Source organism: Macrobrachium nipponense, chromosome 38 (genome assembly GCF_015104395.2).
Source record: "Macrobrachium nipponense isolate FS-2020 chromosome 38, ASM1510439v2, whole genome shotgun sequence".
NCBI lineage: Eukaryota > Metazoa > Arthropoda > Malacostraca > Decapoda > Palaemonidae > Macrobrachium > Macrobrachium nipponense.
In genome coordinates this window covers 41,762,961-41,775,460 of record NC_061098.1, presented here as the reverse complement: position 1 = coordinate 41,775,460, position 12,500 = coordinate 41,762,961, and positions in this window count along the sequence as shown.

Sequence of the window (12,500 nt, the reverse complement as noted above, 5' to 3'; positions counted from 1 at the left end):
TTACAATTGTTTATGGTAATATTACTGACCTCTTGCAGTATGGCATTGTATCATGTAAAGAAACCTTGATTTCTCAAATGAAGCAGACAACAGATCCTCACTCCAGGATTCCGGAAACCATTGCTACTAAAATACAGTGCCATTCCTGGGGCAAGGGAGGGTGAAAGTCTACATTAGAATAGGTATCCAGATTTCCATGGGACCAGTTTTGAAGCTTCAGTTGATATTGAGCGTTTTGTTGTCCCTTACACAAAAAAGATTCTAGCCAGATAAATGTCTGCAGATGGAGTGAGGTACTTTGAAAAAGATCATCTGATAGCTATATTCACAAGGAAGAAAGGAGTCTAATATGAAGCTAATGCTCTGAAAGTATGGCCTTATATGAAAGAAAAATGAGACAGATGAATTAAAATCTTAATGAGGTAATAGAAAGAGGAAAGAATCTTGTTGATATATACATAAAGTCACTATTACTTACCTAGGGTAGTTTCAAAATGACCATAACCATTATTATCATAGGTCATATCCTGTATAGTAAGAGCTGATGGTTTGCACTCTGGAATGCTGAACGGTTGGGGTTTCTCTCTTGTAACTGAAGGAGTGTTCAGCAACCGAATCTTTATGAAACTGGTAATCCCTTGTGCGACGGTGTTAAATAACTTTGCTCACTTTGTGAATGGGTTATTGGATTGCTTGAAAGTCTCTGTGGAGGTCCATGTTGATGATAGAGTTGAGGAGTTGATGATCTCGTGGAATGAGTGACTCTGTGAAGTTTAGGAGACTCTAGGTCTTCAGAATGATACGTCGCAACCGTCATTTTATGAGGCAAACTATGAAATATTTGCTGTGGGACTGCAGGGACTTGATGCCCTAGATATGGTATTGGGCATGCTCATTGTGCAGTTGTTGGATTCTTGATATTTAGGCTGATGGAGATGGAACTGAGACTGATACAGCAGGGAAATGTTTGATGAAACATGGTGGTTTCTGATGTTGGACAACATGGTGCATCGTGTTCTCTGTGGTTGAAAGGCTGCCTTTCTGGAAACTTTAAATTTTCATTGAGTTCTCGATGCCGGTAATGATTATCTGGGGCGTCACTTACTGCAGCGTGATGATGTGGGGTCCCTAAAGTTGCTGCTGCACTTGGAGATGATGTTCTGAGTGCAGCAGATGGCAATGCTGATCTTGATTATGATAATGGTGATGAGCAGGATCATTCTGATGGTCTACATTCTGTTGACGTTCTTGGTAATGGTGGTCAGGCCACTGGTGAATGATTCGATTGTGATCCGGTATCTTTTCTGTGGATTGCCGGTTGATGATCTAGTTGAGGGCAGTGTTGCTGAGACTTTGTCCGTTGCTGAAGATTCTTGCTGTTGTAAATGCTGCAAATGCTCACGTTTCTGTTCCTCTTCATGTTGTTGCCTGAATATGTGGCTGACCGTGATATATGACCTGTGATGTGAGTTTAGTTGAGCAACAAATGTTTGGAAAAGAGGGCCTGAGCATGGTTTATTAGGTATGGCGTCTCTTCTAGATATCGTGACAAGAAGACGTTAATCTTCTTGACTTATGAATAGCTGCTGGGCATCTTGCGTTGCCCTGATGCACGATGCTTTTAGGTGTGTGAGATCTGAACCACGGTGCTTGGCGCTGAATGCCTTTGTAAGAGGAGTCACTATGATTTGACGACAAAGAGAATTCTGTCTTCATTATCCTCAAGTTGACTCACTGTCCTTTCACAACTTTGTGCAGACGAGTCAATGAAGGGCATAATGTGGGGCTTTTGGGGCACACATCAGGGATGTCTGGAGACTGAACCCACCCTTACATCATCCTTCTAAAAGTTGTCAGTCTAGACCGTGTTGTGATTCTCCAGGTGTCATAAATTCATTAAAATTGGTCAGAGATTTTGAAAGACTGGGATTTTCGTGCTGCTAAATTCAATCCTCCATTGATCAAGTCACTTCTGTAATTACTGAGAGGACTGGCTGTGCTGATGAAGTAATCAGAAGTTGGTATTGTTGTTAGAGGAGTTTCTTCCTGTTTCTGATACTCTGATAGTTCTGTCATGAGACTGTGATTGTTGAGGAGAATCTTCTTTCTTCTTCACCCATTGGGAGACTGACTAATGAACTAAAGGAAAAATATGAAGAAAACTAAGCAGAATACAAGAATGATAACTGATGAATCACAAATAACCAGCTTATAGTAATGATTATGTATTTGAGCAATCTATAATACCATCCCTTTTCTAAAAATAAAGAAAAAAATGATTTTTTTCCGTCTTCAGAGTAAAATCAGCTGAATTAGCTTTGACTGAAACGATGAAACGAAATTCTGATATAAAAATTTGGAGAAATGTAGCTATTCATGACTAATATGGCAACTTCAGTCAGTTTCTACCTGATAATGCATTGAGATGATAAAGAGTCTATGCTTCCAGTCTCTCAGTCTCAAGGTCCAAGCCAGGTGTCCAAACAGGCCCATAAGCTTCAGAAACAGCTTGCTTTATTATGAGGATGCCCCAGAAGAAGTATGAATGACTGGTCAATCATTAGCTCATATTTTGTTCATTAGTTTGGTTATGTTCTTTAAAGATAGGATTTTCATAAACGCATTCAGTAACTAAGAGAATAAAGCATGCAGAATTATGCTTGCTTATGAACTGCACATATTTTACCGTTCTGCATCTTTCTTTTTAATAAGATCGAGTGCTTATCATGACAGATGCTACTGTTATTGTAAGGGTTACAAGAAGATTCATTATTTAGAGTGGATCTCTCCTTGACAGTGACCCCCCCAAGTGTTTTAACCGGGTATGTATCCACTTTTACGGTGTGTTAAGCACAAGAGCCCGTTGAGGATAACTGTAAAACATGAACAAAAGACTGTGAATTTAAATTCTAAAGATAAATGACCTACAAGAAATATTAATCATTGATATCGACTCCGATCATTGTGGGGGTCACTACCCAAAGGAAAGAAACCTCATAGTAAGATTTAATTACTAACTCCCAGAAGAAAAATACACTCAATTTTTAATGCACTTCTTTCTTTGTCGTAACTATTCTTTCAAATAGTCAATCGCAGTGCTATGACCAAATTATTATCATAATGCTTTCTCCAGTTGAATAAAAAGCAAGATCTTTCTAAAGTGATCATATTGCTACAGAATAAAGTTGGGATGACATGTGGCAATGCAAGCTTATAAAGCGTATGTTCATAGGATCGCAATGTAAATACGATTCATAACCAAAAGAGACATTTGTAGGCTCGTGATGATGATTCGAGGTAGTTGGTCTCCTCTCATCATAGAGGCATTTTCCTTTTTGTTATATCTTTTGGGTAACACCAAAACTCATGATAATGAAAGAATCAAAAGCAATTGTGACATGGATTTTTTCCTCCCGTATTTTGCAACATACTCAGAGATTAGTAGGAAAATGTCAATGTGTTTTTTGTACACATGATTACTTTATAACATACAACCTGAAATAACTTTATAATACAACTAAAGGCCGGCAATAACGTTTTATTTAGTCTTGTGCAATTAGCCTGCACAGTCGGCCTGTGAACCCACTAACGTTCAGTTATACCTACACAGTTAAGCCTGTCAGGCAAAACTGAAAAGTTTAGGAGGTTCAATTTTGCCTGCTCTGGCCGAATGTGCAGGCATACCTGCGCCGGCAGAACTAAGCAATAGTGCGGTATTAAGCCTGTGCAGGCAAAATTGAACATCACAGGTAGAACTGAGCGTTAGTGGCGGCATTAAACATACCAGCAATTTTACCCATTTAGTGAATCATGTATCATACAGAAATAGACACTAAGTGGATACACCTTTCTGTTTCAAACAATGATTCCTGAAACTGCAAGGGAGACTTGACAACATTTACCTGAAGTGCTCCTCTTCCAGAACGAAGCGCTTGACGAAGCAGACGATGATGCTGACGTTCAGAACCAGCAGGCTGCGCCAGTCAGAGACGTAAGAAACAGCGTCAGGAGAGGAAACCGCCGGCTGACTGTTGTTGTTGCTGCTGCTGCTGGCAACTTCTTTTACAACTCCTGCAGGGATGGAAACAATCAGAGTTTTATTCTTCATCTGAAGTTCAGCAGAGAGGAAAAAGAATCAGGGCTTACCCATGGAGGAGGAATTAGAATCTCCGTTTTTGTGAAGGGAAAATGTTAGTAATCAGGATAAAACAGAAGTGAGGGAATAAAAGATGTATACAAACGAAGAGAAACATTAGGAATTCGGAAAGAAACACTCAAGGTAGCATTGCGAAAGGAAGGAAGGAATACAGAATCTGGCCAAGTGCTGGGTCCTATTGAAGTCATACAGCGCGAAAAGGAACTGACAGCAAAACATGTTTTTAGAGGTGTAACGGTAGGAAAAACTCCCAGTTGCACTGTGAAATAATTGTTAGAGAGAGTGGAAAGTAAGATGGAAGAAAGGGAATATGAAAAGAAGTACAGAAAGGAACGAAAAAGTTTTTAGCTAGGGGCCAAAGGGACGCTGACAATGAACCTTAAGTAATGCCTACTGTGCAGTTAAGTTACGAGGGTAGAATAGAGGTTCGAGAGTAGAGGAAAACAAACATTAATGCGGATGTTTTAAGTACAAAATTATTCCAGTTGTATTGCAAAGGATATTTCTCTTGAGGATGCTTCTGTGCGTCTTACCTTGGCACTGGGAATCTGAGCACCTTGAAGAGGTGTAGTTTAGACCTTCCTGAGCGTTGTGTGATTGGATTAGGAACGTCTAAACTGTACCAGGCTCAGTTCTTGGATCTCCGCCGCGGTGACATCGGCTCCAGTGACATCCTCTCTCTGCAAATGAAATCCCAGTCACAAAGAAACAATTCAGTTCTAGGTGAAGAATGATACTAAGGATACAAGAGCGCTCTAATTGGTTAGACAAGTTAAAACTTTCCGATTTGCCTACCCAGAAACGACTAAAGTGTTATTGTAGCCATTTACTGATGCAGTCGCTAAGCACCAATATCCGCTATACAGAAACCACTGTTAAACTGATTACTCCTGTTGACTTTAAAAGCATGTTTTCCCCCATCCGGCCTGTGTCACTTGTTCAATTTCTGTCTACTGTTATAATATCACTAGAAAAGAAAGACGGTATGATAAAGGGAAAATCAGTGACAAGACGTGGGATTTAATACGTGTATGTATATATGTATATATTTGACAGCAACAAGAATTTCTGAGTACAATTTAACACTTTGATAACCATTGAATGTTTATGTTATCACTCTTAAAAGGATGCTCTCGAAAATACAAAAACCGCTAACACAGTGAAGGGAAAGAGAGAAATTAGTCGTGAAAGGACTTATTGTTTTACACACACACAATATATATATACATACACACACACAACACACATATATATATATATATATATATATATATATATATATATATATATATATATATATATATATATATATATATAGGTGTGTGTGTGTGTGTGTTCTTAAAAATCACATTTCTAGGTCAAACCCCATTTCCAAGTTAATTTACAATAAAGAATTGTGAAAAAAACACCATTCATTAATCACATACACAGACAGCACTACAAACAAAAGGAAACCACAAAAATGATAAATATGCAATATTTGTAAATAGAAGACCGTCTGGAAACACCTTGGTCTAACGAATGAAGAAAAGTTAGAGACTGGAGGAGTTAAGAGGTTCAAGGGAAACATAACTCCAGGTAAATGTTATAAAAGATGACTCCTTAGGTATGACCGTTCTCTCAAAACGCGATGCTCTAATGGCTAATTGATATTGGTATTGTATATGTAAAGTAAAGATGGGTAGTTTTTTAACAACATTGTCACTATTTTTTTTATGGAAAATTGGGCTTAATTATATATTTTATTTATATAATTATGTATCTTAAGATTAAAAGGCCATTAAAACACTTTTGTTAAACGTTATGGTCTATAATTTCGGTGGACTGACTCGCTCCATTATCAAGTAGTGAATGACAGAAGAAAGTTACATTGGTGAAATATATAGTGGGAGATATGCACTTAGGTGATGGCTGAGGTTACCGCTAACGCCGACGCTGGTTCTCTTAATTGTCTTAATCCGCTTCATTGTTGCCTTAAGGAAGATATTGTATATATGTCAGAGTCCCATGCTCCAATGGAAAGGTTGATCCTATTATCTTGTTCTTTTATCAGTGAAGATTCCTTACCTTTAAACCAGAGTGTTTTAATGGGCCTTTTATACTTCAGACGTATCCCAGTTTTAACTAAGAATTTATTTACGCACACAAACACACACACACACACACACACACACACACATATATATATATATATATATATATATATATATATATATATATATATATATATATATATGTATATATATATATTAATATTTATTTATACATATATAATGCATGTGTGTGTGAGTTTTAACACATTAACGTAATTCATATCACACATTAAACTACAAATGTCCTTTAGTATCTAATTCAATCTAACTCGGAATGAATATATTTTCAAATGTGTTAACCCGAAGGGGAATTTCTTATCAACTAAAAATTCCGCTTCGGTTAACATATATGAAAATATATTCATTCTGAGGTAGAGCAAATTAAATATTAAAGGGCATTTGTAGCTTAATGCGTATATATGTATATATATATATATATTATATCTATATATATATATATATATGTGTGTATCTATATATATATATATATATATATAGATATATATATATATATATATATATATATATATATATATATATATATATATATATATATATATATCCTATATATAATATATATATAAAATGATAGTGATAGCTACGGTTTTAGGAGAAGAATATTAACATTGTCGGTGTGCTACGAAATTTAATTAGAAAAGGTAGTTGACAGAAAGAAATGCCATTGTTCATGAGTATGGGTATGGAGTTTCTGGAATCTATTTGGAAGATTCGTGGATTGTAGAGAGTAAAAGACAAAATGAGACTGGTCTGCGTAAGTGGAAGTGACTGAAGAGATAAGGAGCATAATTTGGAGGTTGAGGAATGGATAGTCACAGGAGGGGGATGGGGGAATAGGGTACGGGTTGGAAACTACCTTATAGTGTAAGTTGGGTCAGGTGCCAAATGTAGTCTACATCGGTCAAGCGGTGCGGATTCTATACCGCAAAAACATATGGGTAAATATACCATGTCACAAACAAATTCACTATTATATATAATATATATATATATATATATATATATATATATATATATATATATATATATATATATATATATATATATATATATATATAAATGTACCATTTTTACCAAAGAGTGCGTGACCTTAATTGTCTAGTGAGGTTCACAATATCCACTCTGTCAGTTATCTCTAGCGTACTCTTCACCGACCGAGAGAGAGAGAGAGAGAGAGAGCATCAACTACTAAACCTTGAGAATAGTGAACAAAATGCAAGAGTAATTTCCAGAGAAATCTTCTAGTCACGTATGATGACACTCTCTACAGCCCTCCACTACAGAACTCATTTTTCCTTCTCGGACTTCTCGTGAGATGATTTCTCTAAGAAAGAACCACTACAGTTTGAAACTGCTTATTCTTAGCAGAGTCTCATGACATCTTACAAGACCTTCACTGAATTTCATATCATCACTGGTTGTCCTCAACTTGGCTGTTTTTCTGTATTCCTATGCTGTTGCTCTCCGCAGTGCATAACCTTCACTTCAGTAACTATGGAATATTGTAAAAGTGTTTGTAATGTTTTCAGACTCAGCATTAGTTTTCTTAGTATTAGTATGTTCTAATAATGTATGTTCAGAATTCACAAAAATATCATTTGAAGTTAAGAATAACGTCGAATGCGAAAAGAGAGAGAAATTAGCATTGTTCGTTCGAAGCAGGAAATTGCTGTCATCACTAGAGATAAGAGGAGCTCGAGTTCTCCATTTCGTTTTAGAATCCTGTCAATTATACAACTCGCATAACTTGTTTCGGACATGTGTGTTTTTGTCGAGAAAGTACGTGAAGATTTCACCATTTTTCTGTGAAGTTACGTCATGTTAGAAGTTTATAGAAGTTTAGCTTACGATACCATTTATTTCATTTAAGAAAATACAGATTCTTTTGTTATTTAACTATTTAATATTGCTGATGAATTAACTCATTTTCTATTTGCCAAAAGAGAACATGAAATGGAAAGATTTGTGACGGCACTTACAGATATGATGACATTTACTTCATTCGAGAAAATTCTATAATCATATCTTTTATTCTAAGAGACTTTTACTGTCTTAAATTACGTAATAATAAATATTATTTATGATTGTAATCCCATTTTCACTCTATTTATTGTTTTGAAAGAGAATTTTTAAGATAACATCTGTCTCGTTCCAAAAATGTTTTGCCCAGCCATTTTAGACGAGGTCCACTCTGACGTTTCCATACTACGAGAACAATTTTTGTTTCATTCCGGGGGGGGGGGATATAACGAGAGCCATTTTGCGTCTCTCTCTCTCTCTCTCTCTCTCTCTCTCCTCTCATCTTCTCTACCGCACGCCATCCTTCCTCTCTCTCTCTCTCTTCTTGATTAGGAATTTTTGGTTTCACATTAACGTAAAGGATTTGTTTTATTGGTCCACTCGTAACTTATTATCTTTATTTAATTCGTCGTGTTTTTTATTGTGGAATCTGAACAGGACGTTGTGAAAGTGTGTCAACCAGGCGGCCTCGTGGTTGTTAGTGTTTATTGGGGATTTAGATATTATTGGTGTGGCCTTCTTTAAATAATATTGTTATTAGGTTTGAAGAAGGCGAGAGATTTTTTAGTAAGTTCAGTGCACTATACCTTAAACATAAAAAGTACTGGAAATAGTGAAAGTTCTTAGGTTATTCCAGGGGAAACTTTTGCCATTTTTTCACATTTTGGTGTTGGTGATTTTTTTTTACACTTGTCCCTTTTTCTTATTTAAGTGTGTTTTTTATATAGGTATTCTGTGTGATTAATGCTTCCTTGGTGATTTTGCAATATTAATATTTTCCACATTTTTCTGTGTTTACATTTACATTCCCTGTTTGATTAAGTTAAATGTTTTCATTATTTAATCATTGGGCAAATTTAATTGAGTTTAACAACTTGAGAATTACTTTGCATTTTAACTTAAAATTCTTTTCAAGTTTTATTGTTTGTTTAACTCTTTGGGTAGTTTTAATTTTTCAAATTTTGATTGTTACTTAACACTGAACGTTTTCCTTGAATAATTTAATTTCTTATTTTAGTGATACAATTAATTTTGATTTAATCTTACTTAATACTTTAATTCCAAGAATTTAACTAAACTTTGGTGTTGTTTTCAAGTAATCGTAAATTTCCCGCGCTGGAAAGATTGTGGAAGTTTCACGTTATATATTTTTGAGTTTAATAATCGGAATTTTTTGTATTCAAAATTTTTATGAGTGTTTTTTTTATTTTTATTTTCCCACCAGTACATATTTAATTTGGTTTAGATAGAAATATAGAGTGGTAACTTTGGTGATCAGTTTTTCTTCAATTTAATTTTAAAGTGAGTTAGAACCAGGTAAAATACTTAAGACATTTTAAAAGTTGATTGATTGATTGATGCCCTTTGTAATTAATTTAATTACTCTATAAGATTACCTAAACCTATTTTAATGAACTTAGTCATGATTTATAAGTCTTTAAGTGGATGATCCTGCTGCCTTTAGGAGTTATTCAGTCGTATTTTTATCTGGGATGAAGAGTTCAGGTGTCTGGCTGTTGTGAGGTAACTATTTTTATTGATTGGTCAGTGTAGTAACCTAGGAATACTTGGCACTTCGTCACAGTCTTTCACAAATACTTTTGTTTAAGGGATCGGAAACTAGGCTTTTTAAATCAATTTTGGTCTGTCCTACAACCTAACACTTTGTGACACTGTCCTTTCCTGAGTTTGACACTTCTTATTCCTAAAATAAATCACGGAAACAACCACCATTTACATCATCGTGAAGCAGTCTTAGACTAATCGTTAAAACGAACCATTTTAATCAAGAATTGGCAATAAAAAGAAAATAATTTCACATGACATTAAAAAAAACCTGGTCGCCATCGATGATGGAATCTAGACTGCACTTAGGTAAGACTTCCCGTTCGCGAGATAGTAAGATTACGGTTGACATAAACATGATTAACAAATTTGGTGGTCAATGAAAAGAAACTGGTCCTCCTGAAATGTTAGTACTACATCAAGTACATCAAGCATTAAACTCTGGTCAATGCGTCAACTTTTGTTCACAAATAGCGATAAAAAGTCCAGGAACTCATTGGAGTTACTACCTCCAACACAGCGTGCGATCAAATCTTTAATCAAGATTTTCCGCTCACTGAGTTAACATCCATTAAAAAACTAATCAAAACACCGAACTTGAAAATATCCGGCCATTTAATATCCCAAAAATTAAAGTTGACCACTAACTCATCGGGAACCAGCAAGCGCCTAATGAGGTGTTTTTTCCTCGTCTCATTTAATTATTTTATTATCCGCCCATTCGTCACGCTGGGTGGGACTTCTTCGTGTTTTTGCCCTTTTGCATTCTGCACTTGAGACCCGGAATTCATTCCGTCCATCGTGTCATGTCAGGCGGAAGACCTGACGCGAGGGAAAGTGCTGGGGATTTATACGTATGCATATACATGCATACATTGCAATAAGAATACATATGTATGTATATATGCCATTAAGTGCTACAAATGTCCTTTACTATCCAATTCGCTCTACCTGATTTCTCCTCCTGTCCGCTTGGTTCAAACTCCCCACGAGAGGACCAAAATTATTAGTTTTATCAACATAAACATTCTCCTTCGGTCTTGTTGTGGGATGGGTAATTGCCTTCATAGCAAAGGAAGGATAACAGGAAAGGAGAACGCATTTTCGAGAAGTTCCCAGCAGTTAAGGAGGAGGCTTTCGACGCCAAGTGTGGAGGTGCCTGTTCTGGGAGTCCGTTCCGGGCGTGTTTTGGTGGAGCCGCAAACACGCGCCAATTGTGTCGGGAGAAATGCCGTGTTTTCTGATGGCAATACGTCGTCTTAGATTCATCTAGGAAGTCCTAGTAAACTCGGGAGTCCTGTGACGCTCGCCGTAAGGCCCCCGCCCCCCAGAATGGCCGTTAAATAATACGACAGAGGAAGTAGTACAGCGAGGAGGAGGAGATATCAGAGAGAGATCGTAAAAGATATTCACCTCCAGTTAGTCACAGGAGTAAGAGCCACAGATCAGAATATCAGTGAGCAAATCAGCAAGCCGTCAGCGATTCTCCGTGAGAGATAACGAGAAAAGGGAAAGGGCCGACCGAACTAAGGATCAGGAAAAAATGTTTGCTCGAGAGTTGGTTGGGATCAGTTGGTCTAGTCGTCTTCAGGAGTGGAAACGGCCGTGTTTTTCTCGACGTAATGAGCGAACTTCAGAGAAGAAAAGGTCCTGCTACATGGTTTTGGGGAGTTCCTGCCTTTCAAGTAGACTAGTTTTCTGCAATACGGGAGTCAAGAGGACGACTGCAATTGCCGCTCTACATTTATGGAAGCCAGCGCGTCCAAATTGCCAAATTGACTAGCAAGTATTTGACTTGCCTTCACTGTTCCCTTCGCAGTACATGCAGTGTAAGATTCTATTTTTTCAATGTAAAGTAGGATATACCATTCTGCATTTACCTTTGTTAGTAAGCTTGTGAATAAACCTTTGCTGTGTTAGTGTTTTCTTTTCTATATTCCGTATCCCCAGTTTTCAACTGTCGCTGTTGAAATAGTTTTTTTTATTATTATTATTAATTATTATTTCATTTATTGAACCTGAAACGGCGGAACCTCATCTCAGAGGCCGTAACATTGGTTCGACCCTTTGGCCACTGGATATTTCGACAGACCGTAACATCTTAACATTATATGAAAAATTTATTCATATCGTTGGTAGAGCGAATTGGTACAATAAAGGAACATTTGTAGCTTCATGAATGTATATGAAATTCACGGTGAAGTGTTAAAAATTCAACACACTACCACCACACCAAACAACACACACACACACACACATATATATGAAAATATATATATGAGATATTATAATATATATATATATATATAATTATATTATATTATTATTATTTATATGAATAACAGATTATTCATTATATACTATCTTATATATATATATTATATAATATATATATATATATTATATCATTCTATAAGTATATCTATATAATATGTATAATATATAATCTTTGTGTAATTAGTCTAATAGGGAAGCGCTTTGGGATGACGTAATGAACAGACTCGTGATTACCAAAACCGCCGTCACTCACCGTGTACTTCCCTCCGTTCTTCGGCCGATAGAGAAGGGTGTAGCCCGCAGGGGTGTCCCCCCACCCGGGGGCACCCACGAGAGGTAGGCCGTACTTCCTGTGACTGTCGTGACCTGTT